General features: G+C 42.0%; 1 protein-coding gene and 1 long non-coding RNA gene across 2 annotated transcripts in view; one reads left to right on the top strand and one right to left on the bottom strand.

The window, feature by feature from the left end:
• LOC145446092 (uncharacterized) overlaps nt 1-13,750 on the top strand; it is a 32,330-nt gene extending 18,580 nt beyond the window's left edge. The window contains exon 2 of the long non-coding RNA XR_013917207.1: nt 13,424-13,750. This is a non-coding gene — a long non-coding RNA (uncharacterized LOC145446092). The remainder of the gene's footprint in view (nt 1-13,423) is intronic.
• The window catches only part of LOC145446089 (acylcarnitine hydrolase-like), a 282,243-nt gene continuing 272,923 nt past the window's right edge, over nt 8,059-17,378 (bottom strand). The window contains exon 3 of the transcript XR_013917205.1: nt 8,059-8,072. The gene's annotated coding sequence lies outside the window, so the exon portion shown is untranslated. The remainder of the gene's footprint in view (nt 8,073-17,378) is intronic.

Raw genomic sequence — 17,378 nt, 5'->3', positions numbered from 1 at the left:
TAGCGATGACACGAAAATGCTATCTTTCAAGATGTAGTAGTACTTCGCCCATCTCTTACAAATACAGCCATTTCGATGTTGGCAGTTGGCACTAGTGTACTAGCCCTGGCGGTTACGGATTATTATGATGATAGGGGTAATCGGTCCAACAGGAATTTTTACTTTCAGCTAATACCGGCTTTATGTCACGTTAGGTTCAAATACACAGACAGAATTCTCGTTTATAGCCAGATAAACGTCTACAAAATTGCCACCAGCTCGAAATACACGTCACCCGCTCCCGAGTGCGAAACTACTGTATCAACTTTCCATGAAAAGGTGAGAAATTCACTCAAATGCCAGTGAAACTCGGCTTCGGTTAAGACACAACCGGATTTTCCAGCTTTCCAAACAACCGCCTTTATACATACATTATGAATGATATAAATGACCGGTAGGTAACTTTTGTTCGAACAGGGTACTCAGAAAAATATTCTCTTCTTGATCAAGCGCCGAGCTGCTGACTCGAAAACCTTGAGGTATCTGCGCGCGTCGTCCAGGCACGAAGACAAAAATATAACACTCCTCTTTCCATCGTACTGAATACAGACAATGCATCCACTATTTTCTTTATTTATGAAAAGACCCGGGAACGAGCCAGGAGTTGGTGCAGTCCACCGACTACGGCACCTCAGTCAGTGGATTTGAGTTTCGACTCTACACTAGCCACCAAAGATATGGGGTATCTAGATATCCGTTCCCTATGCCCAGAACGTTTCAAAGTCGAAGGTTTATCTCAGCTCATCGTGTTTTGTCGCAGTTGATACAGAGACTTTACAAATATAACAGGGAAGTACTGATGGAGGGTGCAAACAAGGTTGATAATGCATATGGCGAGGAGTCGACGAGAAGAAAGACATCCAAATAAACTATCGGCCGGGCAGTTAACACTGGTACTAGTAGGCCTATTACTTTATCGATGGTGCCTCTGGTCATTTTGACATCCTTCTATCGGACCATTTCACCGCATTGTGTATTTCGATCAAAATTACGACCTTTTTTATATAGTCAACCAGGGCATGGTATGGCATGGTATGGAAATATGGTATGGAACGAAAATTCGGTATGGAATGTGGAAATGTGCAATTTCCCAAGTATGGTATGGAATTGTTTTTCCATACTTCCGTACTTTTTCCATACTTTGACAGTTTTGCCAGAACCATGACAATGATCCTACTCAGCGGTGGTCAGTATCGAAGTACTTCTACTTTTTTGAAGTACCCAAGTAGCTTTCCGCTACCTTGGTTCTTACTCAAGTAGATCTAATTTCCCGCTACTTCTATTTCGTAATATTTTGTGATCTATTTACTTACTACACTACTGTGATGAAATATTTCATCACAGTAAATATGGCCGATCATAGCGTTTGTAACTATACACCGTTTCGCAATCTAGCACTTAATACCTATCATATCGTAATCTAGCAGCTCATGGCGTGTCCCAATCTGGAAAACTGGGGGTTTTCGGAGGTGGTCAAAATAGTCAAGAAAGCTACTCAAGTAAAAGTAGAAGTAGCGACGCAAAAATCTACTCAAGTACGAGTATAAGTACTTTTTTCATAAGCAACCTAAAACTACTTGAATTAGAATTGACAGACTTTAAATCTACTCAAGTAAGTTAGCAGTTGTGAAAACGATCGTAATTCGTTCGCATGGATTGCCAAAAGCTGCAAATTAAGCTATGTGAAAGGTGCAGAGCTTTTGATTCATCTCGATCAGGGGTGGGCAATTATTTTTCTCCACGGATCAAATCAGAAGTAGAAAAATGTTGATGGGCCGAGTGAAATTTGTTAGCTATATTCTCCAGCGCATTTTAATTTATTTCTAAATTAGATTGGCAATAAATGGTGCTCAGTGAATGTGTTGATGTTAGGTAATGAGCAATGTTCCCTCTAATTTTTGACGAGTCTGCGCACGCTCACCAACTCACTGCGCAGACCCTTGGAAAACAGTGCGTAACGACTAAAAAAAAGATCATCACTTCGGATTTTTTGTGCGCAACTTCGATTTTCTGTGCGCAGAGACCGTGAAAGCACTGCGCATTTGCGCACGTGCGCAGCTTAGAGGGAACATTGGTAATGAGAAAGGGACGGTTGGTTAAAAAATATCGATTTTTCGTCATGATTCGAAACAAACTGTCCTCGTTCTCTTCTATTAAGACGCTAAAACAGTGATTATGAAAATTTTTAGTACACCCCCTTATCGTGATATCACAAAATGTTATGAAAGAGGGAGATCGATCAGAATGCTAGGAATCTCAATGGAAGCTTGATATCATGGACGGTTTATGGCTTTTGCTGAGTGAATTCTCAAATATCAAAATCGGACAATACACAGAGCAGAAACCATGAGCTGGGGGTAAATCGCGATATATTATTTTTACTTTACTGCTTCTTCGCACCCCCTTCAAATGCTTTCAAGTTCAGTTTGACAACCCTGCACTAAAATAAATTTGGGATGGTACAATGCATATTGTCTATGGTTGCAGCCTGCAGAGCAGTGTGCAGCTTGGTGAAATAGCCTTAGCGAAGCTTGCAGTTCTTCGGAAATTCGCCCTCCCTTGACCGAGGTCTTCGTGTTTTTTTCATAAGACCGACTTTGATTAAAATCCTTAATCTCGGCGACCTGCTCTGCACAAACTGAAATACCAACCCTTATTGGTATCGGAGCCGCGTGAAAATGCTCAAGTAATTACAACGACCATTTTAAAGCATGTGTACATATATACACTTTTATACTCAATATCGGTAATTTTAGGATTGATAGACACAGCTTGGCGAGTGCAATTATATTAAACAAACTGCAAATGCGTAAAATAACTATAGGGTAAGAAAGAAGTGTGTATTTCGCCGATTTTCACCCCAGCGTAGGGTGTAATCAGGTAAACGGCACTTTCAGGTATCGAATTATGTTTTGGCGCTCTTGCAACGTGTGCAAATGAGCCAGACACACAAATTCTGATTGAGATACAGTATTTCATAGGTAGGCTATGTAGTGGATTCTGTTTTCGTGTGCCACCCCAACAAATATCAGAAGCTGGTATTACCCGATACTCGCCTGCTGCGGTGATGTACGACCGTAAGCAATAAGCATATATGTGTAATTGTGCATTTAACTCATTTTCAAGGTAAAATTCGATGCCTGAAAGTGCCGTCTACCTGATTTACATCCAGCTATATTCACCTATTTCCCACCCATTATGGACTTACATTGCGTGGCAATATACGCGGAGTAGTATTGAACTTAGTACTATTTATGCTTGACTATTAGCTGTTATCTCAATGCTAGTAAAATTGTACGGGCATTAGCTCGCCACAGAAAAATATCTCTAAGAGTGTATATCACCGGTACAGGTAAAAGTATAAGGTCAAAGAGCCGCAAGATTAAGGCTTGCACGGGGCCGCGTGCTGCTCATACGTTGCTGCATTGACTTTCTTTTGAATGTATTTCACATGTCAGGTATACGTGGGCAGCGTGATCGTGGCACATTAATGAACAGGCTTCAAAGTAAACCAATTTCCTGTCAGCCTATGCTTTTAGTTCACACAACGGCATGCAAAAGTAAGTTTTATGTTTTGAATTCCAAACAACCTTTCGCGGGCCGCACAGAATAGCTTTGCGGGCCGCACTTTGACCAGATCTGATCTTGATGCATGTCACGAGGTATCCAATTTTCGACAGCATATGCGTTCGTCCACATTATGGGATGAAAATGATAGTATTGATATGGAAGTGCGATCCTCTGTTTACTCGAACAGCCCATTTTATAAAATATCATGGTATAGCGCCCTGCTCCATATTATAGGGCCCGTAGTTTAGTCGAGGAGCAATAAGGACGAGAAGTTGTATCGGATACGGTGTAAAACACTTTGCGCGATTAGGAAACGTTAATAAAAAATATGGTGTATCGCAAAAATTCCATATTGTGTAGCTTTATTTCCGGAAATTTCCGGAAATTAAAGGCATTTCTACACTTGCTTTTATACTTTGACATGTTTATATTATGTTCTCCAGACAAAATAACTGAAACTAATTAGAACTCAAAGTATGACACTGGGAATTGAAAGAGAAATATAAATACTAGCCTACTTTTAAAAGCAGAAAATGTATTTCATGTCTTTGGTCCAGAAAGTTTCAAAAGTGGTATGCTAAAACAGGTCGAGGGAGCAATTTCAAAGGGTGCATGGAAAAATAGATTTCAGGTTGTGAGGAATGAACAAAAGGCTGCGACCCGATCTTCTAATTTGACAATACCTTATTTTTTAAAGAAATTTTGTAGATGATGTTTCTGCTAGCAGTGCGTTACCACACTAGATTGACATGTTATGAGATTCTGTAGGGATTTCCAAATAATCCCGTGTGTATATTATACGTTCCGTCCTCGATAGACAACCTATACATCAGTATGTATAGGAAATGTGCGGAACTCGCCCATTCGAGATTTATAATAAACAAACAAAGATTATCAATATAATAAGTAATTAAAGATTTACCTCATTCTCAATTTTGCAGCAATACTTTTATGACCCTGTGTGCGGCAATCAAAAAAGGGGGGATTAACGCTAGAGAGAAAAAGAACAAAGAATCCCGATTGACCTTTGTACTCTGCCCAGACACGAAACTTGGGATTTATTATAATACATTGTAATTTTACTGTATTTTTCCACGATCCACAGCTGACTTCGGTCGTACACGACGGGACTTGATAATAGTTGCCTGCCCTGACCTGTTGTTCCGTGGTCCAATTTCGTGGCTTGGGAACAATAGCCCGTCAAACCACCCTGGTTGACTTGTCGTTCCGCGGTTGATTCAATTTCGTGTACGAGGGGGTCATAGGAATAATTGCCGGTCGTGACGTCAATAGCCCGTCAAACCACACTGGTTGACTTGTCGTTCCGCGGTTGATTCAATTTCGTGTACGAGGGGGTCATAGGAATAATTGCCGGTCGTGACGTCAATAGCGTTTTCTCCTGATCGGTGAGATCCTAGTGCGTGTTTTAGGTGTCAGTACGTTCGGCTGTGTAAAGTGACGCTTGTGGTCTGTATCATATTGTCGTTCTTGACCCCTTTGCATTCTTGTCGACCAAGACAGTAACGAGAAATGTTCTGTTATGGTTATAAATATGCGTGTCATATCGAGAACAACAAGGAATGTCGTGTAGTGGAAATGTGTATTAGGCGCCCCCACATAGATTAACTTAAATAAAGTAACATTATGAGTATAATAAGTAATTAAAGAAATAGCTGATTCTAAATTTGGCTTACATCATCATCATTGGTTTATCAGCAATTTTATCAGTTCAATACACCACAAAAATGCGATACAATGAAAAAACAGGAAGATGTCGAAGCGACAAGGAGTAGTCTATGGAATCTGACACCCACCTTGGCCTAGGCGATGTAAAGAGGAGGCATCATCATCATCATTGGTTTATTAGCAATTTTATCAGTTCAATACACCACAAAAATGCGATACAATGAAAAAGACAGGAAGATGTCGAAGCGACAAGGAGTAGTCTATGGAATCTGACACCCACCTTGGCCTAGGCGATGTAAAGAGGAGGCATGCACACTGAATGAAAGTAAAGAAGATAGTATAGAAGAAGAATGCGACAAGAAATAGGGCGGCATGTCATGGGAAGCGAGATCGATAGGTCAGTCGTGGTCCGGTAATCTTGAGGGTGGACCGTATTTATTTAGTAGTAATTGCTTGTATTTCGACTTGAATGTGGACATGCTCGTCGACTGTCGGATGGCAACGTGTTAACTTCCGATATTACGTACCAAGTAATTGGTGCAAGCAACAACTGCTGTTCCACACCTTTACCGCGTTCTAGCGTCTTCATATAGGACAGACAGTCCCAACCAAACAATGTATTTCAATATCATACTAAGGATATATTGCATCGGCACTGCCGATTCGGCAGCCACGCACTGTCGTTCGAATTCGACTAATTTCGCTGCAGACAATCAGTTGTGCTCACGTGTGCCGTAACATATCCTCAACACGTGTTATGCCAACACCTCCAAGCATATTTGCAGCATCATACTACGGATATATTGACTCGGCGAGTGTTACTATTAAAATTGGAACGGCAACGACCGATTTTGCAGCTTCGTTCCGCTTCGCCGAGGCTGGAGTGGAGAATTGTTTTGCGTAAGCGACTGTAGGATTTCTGGCAATCCAAAAGCTATCTTCCCGAGCCCAGAAATTATTGAATCTGGTCTTGATTGAAAGCTACTGTTGCACCGATTCCGAAAATATAAATTAAAATAATGATCAGGGACTGATCCACCTAGAATCTGTCCTCCAAGTCTGAAATATCGGCATTGTTCGAACAATCGGAGAGTCGCAACGGGTCATTGTTATGGCCATTGTGTTGCGGTTACTCGATTGTTAATAAAACAAACAAACTGTTCAACAGTAGCCTTAATTTTATTCGGTTCCCAGCCCTTGTCGAACGTTGCGATTCTTTTTGACAACGACGACATGAGAGGATTCACGGGGTTAAGACAAGGAAATAGTTGCTCAAGACATCGCTTTTCGTCCTCGGAGGGTTCCTGTGGTTCTTGTAGATGTAGAGTAGTGGTTCTTAACCTTTTTTCTTCCAGCGCCCCCTTTCAAAAATTATCGTGCTCCAGCGCCCCCCCCAACTTCATATTGTAGGGAAAGTAATAAAGACAATGAGTAAGAGGGAGGGCCGTAACAGCACTTCGTCAGCCCCCAAAAAAACGATTGCCTTGCGCACCCATAGCGTGATAAACCGAACTTCTGAGGGCTTCGCCCCCACGAACCCCATATCGTGATTTTGATGTTCAGCAAAGTTTGTGTGGCCTGGTCGCCCTAGGTACCAAAATTTTCTATAATACATGAATGAATAGGTGGTAATTACATATATAAGTCGCTATAAACTTTTTATCCTCTCAGCCCACGTAATCAGATTTACCAGTAGCACTGAGTGAGCTGTTGTATAGGAAAATAAAGGGCACGTAATTAATATTTAAACATATTGCCCGCAGGTACAATTATTCGTTACCAGGGCCGTAACAGCACTTCGTCAGCCCCCCCCCCAAACAAAAAACGTTGGTCCTGGGCCCCCATCGGGTGATAAACCAAACTTCCGGGGGACTTCACTCCCAGACCCCCATTAGGCTGTCCGCTATTTGCTGATAGCCTATTAGGTATCTACATTGGGTGTCCATTTGCTGAGGCAGCTATTCTCGCCTAGTCGCGCGAAGTGCGAAAAATTTCACTAATTAATGATTGAATTGGTCAATATCATTGGGAATTGCATGTAAATTGAGATCAATTTTTATCCTCTCTCTGCTCACGTAAACACATTTACCGGTAGAGCTGAGTAAGGTGCAATGTTCCCTCTAAGCACGCTGACACGGTCTCTGCGCACAGAAAATCTAGGTTGCGCACAACAAATCCGGAGTTATATTACCTTTTTTTAGTCGTTACGCACTGTTTTCCAAGGGTCAGCGCAGTGAGTTGTTGAGTGTTCGCAGACTCATCAAAACTTAAAGCGAACATTGTGAGGTTTCTTGGAAACTGTAGGGCCCCTTACTAATGATTAAACATATTCGGGCGGGCGAACCCGTTGATATGACTTCGTTGCATGATGTTATTTCGTGACCCCCTGTCTGCAATATCAAAAAATATAGAATCGCTCAATGGGGATATCGTCCAACAGGAATATCCCTGTCGCCCAATCGTACTAAACTAAAAGACGCACACGATTTCAGATTGGTATTTCTTCACTGACATATAACTTTTCCCTGCCAGATGGAATTCGTCTTCTGGGGTTCAGATTGCCAAGACAGGAACATTCGGTGTCAATCATTTAGGCGCCCATGGACAATTAAACCTATATGTATTTTGAAAGCTATATGTAACGAAGTTTTCGGTGTTAATTTGCTCTGAATGCTCATTAAGGATATGTCCTATCACCACATCATCTACTGCGAAGCCATTTTTCTCCAGCGCCCCCCATACCGCCCCCCTGAGCCCAGCGCCCCCCATATCGCCCCCTGAGCGTTTCCGCCCCCCTTCAAAATCGCCAGCGCCCCCTGGGGGGCGCTGGGGGCAAAGTTAAGAACCACTGATGTAGAGTGAGACGTCGTATTTTGTCGCCAAGCAACTTATCCAAATTGTCTCGTTCGTGTTCGGTTAGCGCCACATTCCCCGAATCGTCGCCACGTGCGAAACAACAATCCGGGTGATACGTCAAGTGTATTTCAGATACATCGTCTGTAGGCCTCCAATTGCGGAGAACGCCGGAGCAGCTGAAGCACTGCGTTCTGTCCAGGTCCCCAAGGTAGAATAAACCTTGTTTTGCCAACTCGCCGACCGCCCGTGGTATGGGATATAGCTGGGCCATTTCTCAAAGGTTTCGCGACGCTTCGACTCCTTTCGCAAGTCGATCTTCCTAACCCGATACTCGTGCTCTTGATCAACGATATTCGCAAAGTTGATGTTGGCGTTTCCAGCGGCTTTAAACTGTCTCAATAAAGTTTTGAAATTCGATTTCACAATAGGTATGTTCAACGCGTCTCGTACACAATTCGCGTTATGACGCCGTGCACTCGACCCGGTCCATCGTTCGAGGTACACACTGCATCCAAAGCATTTGATTTTGTCTTCAAATCCTAGCCAGTAGTATCCTTCAGACGTTAAATCGGTGCGTGTTGCGTATGATACTTAAGAGAATTTGGCAAACGTGGCGAGTCTGTACAATTCACTGCGGTGTGAGCCGGAAGCGATATACACGCGTTTCTTTCCGGGTGGATCAGAGTATCTCTCCATTCACGTTATGCCAAGCTCTTTCCTAAACATGGAGTACTAAGACAGAGCTTTTTGTGTCTAAACCTGTCGCATAGGTCAACCGAGGCGGCTCACACATATGTATTCCTAGTTCATCCTTGAGAGCTGTATTACTGGTTAGCTGCACTTTGATTTGTGATTGACAACCGCTAGCTGTCGCTATTGCAATATTTACATATGTGTTTACCAGGAGCGGGCAACTTGTGCAGTCCGCGGGGCGTGTATAGCATAGTACCTCGGCGGTGCGAATTGCTGAATCGATACATTATTCGGCCACCGATCAACATATACGAGGAATAAATCGTATTCAATCAATGTTTTTTAGCAACAGCAATGTCACTACAAAAGCCGTATCTCGCCGATATTAACGAGGACAAAGTGGATGTGAGAACAGTATTTTTATACAGGTACCGCCATGTCTGCTTCTCTCTAATCAATTAACACATGTACTTGTGTAACGACACTACAGGCAACAAAGCGTGCTAGTAAACAAACCGAATTGTCACACTTTTGAGCCAATTCACCGACGACTCAGTATGAGACACCCTCGACCAACGAATCTACATGGGGCAACCGAAACAGGTGACCTTGCGTGGTGGGTATTTTCGATAACACCGATACGGCAACTTTATTCTCTCTACTGACAATGTGATGGAGAGCGGCTTAATTAATCAGACAAAGGCTGGAAGCAACAACTAGCAAAGACATATCTAATGGCCACACCGATATTCACAGGTATTCGACAGACCCGATAAGATCGAGGTCACCCCACTTCTGTAATGGCACGGATACGAATCGGGTACGAAGCATTTTAAACGGTGTTGCTCAGTCGCGGTTCTTGGCATTCCAAGACCTCTGTTAGCATCAGTCTATCTCACTGTTTGGAGTGCCAATGTCAAACGTCGTAGAAGTGATCACTCCGTCATGTGTAGAATATAGAAATTGACGCATGGCCTATTTGCACGACCTCATGTCTTTTGGTAAACTTACTAAAGCGGAAAGTCACTGCCAAGCTGGACATTGATTGATCGTTCTCTTGTTAGCGTCGATATTCGCTCGTGCGTGCCTTCATGTCTTTGAATGTTTGTTATCATCGAGTCTGGTCATAAATAGACAGGGGGACACATTTCGATCGTTTACCGCACCTTCTATACCAGGGGCGGGCAACTTCTCCAGTCGGCGGGCCGGATATAGGAAAATTAGGAACTTGGCGGGCCGGATTGCTGAATCGATACATTATTCGCCCATTTATCCACCTATACAAGGAATAAATCGTATTTAATGACGGTATTTTAACGACAGCTACGTAACTTTAAAGCCATTTTTCGCCAATAATGACGAAGACAATGTGGATTTGAGAACAGCATTGTCATACAGGCACCACCGTGTCTGCTTCTCTCTGATCAATCAACACACGATGCAATCCTTAATTAGGATTTCGAGGCATTCGATAAGCCCTGCACCCCAAATGTTCTAAGATATCAATTCCTTGAAGTTTAGTAGGTGGCGAGACAGCGTGGTTGTTCAACTGTGTGGCCAATTTTATCTCGATATTGAATTCATGCGACCCGCGGCCTCTACGAAATTTAAAAGTGGCGCCCGACCCGTGTTAAGTTGGCGACCCCTGGCATAAGCGGTGTCTTACAGAAGCCTACACGTGTGCCGTGCTACAAGTCAACGGTTACGGAATCAAAAATAAATAAAAAACGGCCTGGTGTAAATGACCATTGTAGTCGACAGACACCATAATTACCACAAATGACATTAGGGTTTAGTATATCGTAAATGGCGATAATGCAACAAGTCTTCTCGCTTCGACGAACTTACGCGTATAAGCGCCACCCTCGCTCGCTGCGCATAAATGTGTATAATGACATACAGTCACTAAAATGTGACGTATGTAAGCAAGTATCTCGGAAGACTGGGGCCGGGGGCCACATTATCATGTAAGACGGAAAACTGTCCGCGGGCCGGACAAAATCCCTTCGCGGGCCGGATCCGGCCCGCGGGCCGTATGTTGCCCACCCCTGTTCTATACGATAAATGTCGCTTTTTACTCTCAGGTAAGCCGATGATCTGTGAAAACACAGGCGCTAACGTGTCATTTCGTTATTCCTTCAACGTCACATGACCGCCTATGTAGGCTTTTGGGTGCCCGTCAATAGGCTACAGTGTCGAACGTGATCCATAAGGACCCCACTGCGTGCTATACGCCTCAATAAATATGTTTACTCGAGTTTACACCTGGTGTGGAGTAGTGAAGCGGGTGCAAAATGTGAATTAGACAACACAAACCAGTTGATTACATCCAATAATATACTGGAGTTGATAAATTTAGTCAAGCACCATAACACATACTCATTAATAACTATAGTGACTTTTGAATGGATGTTATTTTTGCCAAATAAACCCCCCACTCTGTCTGTAGTTTCAAATAGTAACGGAATTATTGGTGTTTCGTTGGGTTAAACGCACTTTGAACGCTGCTGCTTGGTCGGTGGTATGTACACTGTACAGTGTACACTTTGTACAGCGTACATCTAGTTGAAATTTTACACTCGTCAGACAAAACACGACAACGGCAAAGCATTAAAACCAACCGGTACTAAAATAAGTCATCCGGTAAAATTACTAATAAGTTATGTCCCGAGTTTCCGGGTCCCCGCCATAACCCGTGACTATGCGTTTGGAAGGGTGGACGCGCATTATCGGGGTGACATTTTCGACTTTTCAATCTAAAACCAAGTCCGTAGACCCCTAAATTAGGATCGATGATCGATTCTTCAGGTTTTATCGATATAAAATTACCTAAAATATTCAATTCACTATGAGACTGGCGTCTTTCCATTGAAAAACCCGAGGAAATACCAGGTTGACAATCTGTCAACGTGTGTGCCGAGCCGATTAGGATTACTTAAAATACCTGTGCTCGCGGACTCACCAAGGACCTTCCGCGGACTCAAATGAGTCCGCGGACTCGGGGTTGAGAAACACTGGGCCCTATACTAATGTTAGCATGAGTTCCTGCGGGCTGTTGGACGTATACTATACAACGGGTTACTATAATAACGTAGGCTACGTGAAATTACGATATAAGTATAATTGATTCTATAGAATACGATTTTTCAGTTTAAACCACCACTAGATTTCGTTATACAAGCAAACGATGGTCGGAACGACTTTTTGGTGCAGTTTCTCGGTCAATCATCCGCACAAACGTCGCAAATGTTTGGCAGTGGTGTCCATCAAAATAGACTGCTGGGTTTCGGGATAGACTGATGTGGATAAAATGGCGAACGCGTAAAAGTAAATGCTTACTGTAGAGCCCTTGAGATCACTGGTTCCCATGTAACCTTTTTGTCTTCATTCCCCACTTCAGATTTATTCCGAGTCTTCATTCCCCACTACCCAAAACTACCCTATATACCCTTTCAAATATAGACTTACCATATTTTGAGATCCTCAGACAGAGGACACTTTTTTTTAATTCCGAAGACTCCAAGAAAACTGGCGATGATTTTGAAAATTTTTCGACCGATAGTATTGCGTTGACTAAAAAAATGGTCATCACACTTCGACTCGGCTCCCGATTTTTTACGAAACTGACGTTCGCGCGCCGCGTCGGAGTCGCGAAATCCCAAAAAAGAGGACAATTAGGCGTCCTCCGGGCACGCTTTAAATTTAAAATTTGCGATACTCATACATTCCAGAGTAGTTAACTGGCAACGGTAATCGCGCATGTGTCTCTCCGTAAATATGCCGACTGCCCTTTATATAATGTTTAACAAATGCGTCTATTCCCCACCAGAAACCATTGAATTGGCCACCGGTTGGGAACCTCTGCTTTAGATATTACGCGACCAGATTAGGCATACCTCGGGTCAAGTCATCTCGCGGGCCCTAAACCCACCTCCGATAAGACGCCACACAGCCGCACAGTAGGCCTACTCGTCTGCAATAAGATGCGAAAAATAGCGACGGTAAACGTGTCGGTTGATGAGGTTTAATCAATCAGGTTTATTAATATTTTCATCGTTTCAAAACATCACAAGACTGCGATACAATGAAAAGATAGGAAGGTGTCGAAACAACTTGGAGTAGCCTTTAATATCAGACACCCACCTTAGCCTAGGCGATGTAAAAAGAGGCATGTACATTGCACACTGAATGAAAAGTAATGCAGAGAATATAAGACGCAAGCGACAAAATGAGGTGGCATGTGGCGGAGGGCGAGGTCGATGTTAGGTCGTGGTCCGGTAATCCTGAAGACTGGCTAGTATTCATTTAGAAGAAATTGCTTGTATTTCGACTTTCGACGAATGTGGACATGGACATGGACAATAATGGACATTGGACATGCTCGACGACTATCGGCCGGATAGCCGGCGAGATGCTGTTCCACAATTGGGGTCCGGCATACTTGATAGAGCAATGCGTTTTCTTGGTTCATGGAAATGATTACATTCGAAAGATCCAAGATATAGAGTACATTGTAGGTCTGTCGATCATTAAATTCCAATGCATTACCATCACATATCCGTGAATTGCCTTATAATAGATTCAAAAAAGCCCTACTTGATCACCTCTTGTCGTTACACTAACACTGTTGCCCTACCTCGCCCAGACATTGCTTCATTGATCATTTGCTACCATTGTTTAATTTTTTTTTCTATTTTCCTTTCCTAACTAAACATTTCTTACAGCCAGACTGTTCTGAGTCAAGTGTACCTGTTTGATGCTGGTGTGATCAGACTAGATGACCTTCATGGTCTTATCGATCATTCCTATCTAATACCGAATACTGTGCACGCATATTTTCTGTACCACCATCACTGCCGTTTGTTATGTATTTTGGTTCGATGAAAATAAAGACTCTCTCTCTCTCTCTCTCTCTCTCCAAGTACTGGTTGGACTACTTTTCGAACATGATTGATGCCGGAGTAGGGTTGCAAACGAAGACATTTCATTGGTCACTTTTTATGGGTGTTGTCTCAAACAGTGTGCGCGATGTGGGCTCGAAAGTCACGTGACTTCTGGTTCGCTGGGGCCAAACAACTATCTTAGATAGCCGCTGCCTGTGTTAATTTGCGATATTGGTCTGTTTTTAAATCGTATTTTCTGTCTCAGTGAGGTTGTTTGAAGTACAGTTCTGGGTTTTATGTTATCTTCTATGACTTATTAGCTAGTTTCAGGACTTTTAGATACTAACTTGGTAGGATTATGTTGTTTTGCAGCCGCGCAAAATGCCAGGTATAACGTGCCAATTTGTTATAATGGATGAGAAAACAATCCGGAGTAGTCTTTCCATCGACTTCTGAATTGCCAGAAAACGACAGGAAAGTGACTGAAATTAATAAAGCTAGTGAGAATGATAAATATAATTAACATTTGAACTATGTTGACTTGTTTGTTTGGTGGTATCAAATGTCATACCGGTATCTCGTGTGCCCCGAGACAGCGTAATCGAGTCAGCTTCAATAGCAAATGATTTAAGATAAGCCACAATTATTAGATTTTTTTAAAAGTGTTTATATAGTGAAAGTGGCCTAAGAATAGATGCATCAACTGCAGGCGTCGGTTAGCTTCTAAGATATCTGTGCCATTTATCAAAAAGATAATCAAGAATTTCGGTCAGCCAAATTTAAATTTAACCATACCAATCAGAAGGAAGTTATTGATTGTTTCAAGGATAGTGCTGAGAAGACTGCTATTGCCGGACAAGGACAAGAGTACCGTACTTTCGACTTGTTTTTTTTTGATGATACAGCGATTTACAATTTGGTATCATTCTAACTGGAATGTAACCAGGTCTTGCTGTTACTCATGACACTACTTCCTATAATTTAGTACTGGCACTGTTGCCAATGTTTTTTCTAAATTTTGGTCAAGTTTCTATACATCAGTGTTGTTCAAAAATAACTTTTTTTCCAAATTTCACTGGCTAATGAACAAAATTGTTAGGTGGCTTGAAAAAAGGTTGCACACTAGATTTGGCTCAATTCCAACATGCAGAAGTGAAGCTATCAGATTTAAAAAAATTGAATTTATTGAAAAAATAAAATGGTTTTATTAAATTTACCTGGCTATGCCATGAAATTGTTGAGTTTTCAAAAAATGTATAGCAAATTTGGCTAGTTGAGCCAAATTAAAAATTTTCTACTTTCAGTAGCTTTTGCATTGCTCTATACAAAACTTACACAAATTCATACCTATTTTATTCTCTTTATAGATACTTTTAGATGTTTAACAAATCAATGCAAACATTGACGCTAGCCTCACTAATCTGTACCTGATTGCTGTGCTAGTGAAGTTGCACTGTGCGCTATATGTAAACCATATCCGGGGCATCTCTGATCCCGGCATCTTGTATGATGCAATTGGTATCTCTGCCAAAAACTGCTCTCCAGAAGACACCATCTCCTTTATCGCAAGAACGAGAAGCACACGCACGCTATTTACCCCTTGAACTGTGAGAAAATGCAGCTCAACTGTCTATGGAATGACGTCACCGTCGGGAGGTGGAGCGACACACTTCAAGACGCTACCGGCCTTAAAAGTCGGGACCACATATACTTCCTGAACTTGTAGAAATCCACCCAAAACGCTGGGAAGGAACTGACATTGTTGTCGACATATGGTACATCAATGCCACCAGTAGGTCATTTGTGTGAGACCAGCCTCGTAACCATACGGACCCAACTACACTGGTATCCCTTACCGTCGTTCTCAGGGCCAGAGCACCGTAAATTTACACAAACGCCGTTCAGGATCTTGGCTTGTCAATGGAAGATACTTACGTCGACGCGATGCAGAAACGCAATAACTACAGATTGTCATGGAGTGCTCACAGTTACACTGCTTGCTGTTATTCTCGTCAATTTCGATATACTAACACAGTCCTATCAATTGTATTGCTTATGGCTGCCCATTTTCAAGCCAACTCTGTGTGTTTTAAGTGAGTCGTCAGTTTAAGACTACCTCCACAGTAGCAGTGTATAGCTTAAGTCAAAACTGCATCCGTTTATGGCAAGTTGGCAACATTAATCAGGAATACCTAATCTGTGACCAATACCTACATTCTATTTGTTTCATTCTCGGTACAAAGGAAATACATTCTTAAGTTGTGAATTTGTCGAATTTATTGGCCAGTTATTGATTTCGTCAGCACTCTTAGAATTTTGTAAAATCAAGCGAGAGTATGCAACTATGCAAGATTAAGAAAGTATTGTTGTGGAAATATTATTATATCAGAATTAGGTAGTTCTTCTATTCAGAATCTTGAGGGAATCGTCGGGTCCAAAACGAAGAAATGGCATATGTTTTGAGTATGCAATGCACAAGCTGCGCTGCACTTGTCAAAGTACTCGTGATGCTGGGCAAGTACTATAGTATCACCGACTCATTTCAAACGCTCAAGTCTAGTAATGATCTTGATTTGGTAGAATAGGGACACTTGATATCTATCAATACACACATCACAAAAGTGCCGCAAACATGTTCTAAAACTACTTTAAAAAATATAACACTCCGGCAAGTATGCAATATTACATAGTACTCTGAAAAGGTGGAAATACTATCTTCTTTACTTTCATTCAGTGTGCATGCCTCCTCTTTACATCGCCTAGGTCAAGATGGGTGTCTGATTCCATAGACTACTCCAAGTCGCTTCGACATCTTCCTGTCTTTTCATTGTATCGCATTTTGTGGTGTATTGAACTGATAAAATTGCTAATAAACCAATTATGATGATGATGATCGTCTGTTTGCACCACAACATAAATGCTTTAAAGTTCAAGGGTCTCTTTGCTTTTTGATAAGCTTTTTCTTTCTTTCTTCTATTGCTTGCTTCCATACGTCCTCGTCAGTGGTGCCGATTTTCGAGCCTCATCGGCTTTACTTAGCCATCTGGGCTTGATTACATGTCGCTGCTCATGTAGTTAGGTAAGCAGTGGGGAGTCCAGATAAGCCTCCGACCCACTTGAGTCAAGTGGGATTCGAACTCAATTCCAACGCTTCCCCAATCTTTCAGGTAATTTTGCAGTTACCAACCTCTACGTCATAAACTTTCATTATACTCATGGCTGAACTGAATATTTCCCAATTCTCTGCCATCACCACCATACATTGCTGATATTGGATGGTCGTTGTCTAAATCATTTTGACTTCTTTTGACCAGATTCGTATTATTTTTGAAGAACTCGCAAATCGTAAAAGTAGCTTAACCAAATCCATCTGAAATCAAATTTAACACGGTACGGTAATGTTACAATATTAATAATCTCCGATGTTGACTGATTACTGTCTCCGTGTCGATAAGTATACACTTGAAGCATAATAATGCTGCTGCCATACGATGAATAGTTAGTAGGTCCAGATGAAAGTACTAAACCTTGGAATTACTTGTTTGACATAGGCTATCTTAAACTGCTCTATACTCCATCATGTTAATTGAATACTATACATTGTCATCTATCTGCACGAAAAAAAATCAATCCTGTAACACAAACACATAA

The sequence above is a fragment of the Botryllus schlosseri genome, chromosome 9 (assembly GCF_051294905.1).
Source record: "Botryllus schlosseri isolate E-star chromosome 9, Bs_hap1, whole genome shotgun sequence".
NCBI lineage: Eukaryota > Metazoa > Chordata > Ascidiacea > Stolidobranchia > Styelidae > Botryllus > Botryllus schlosseri.
Note: the sequence above shows the minus strand (reverse complement) of the source record. Positions and strands in the feature narration are given on the sequence as shown.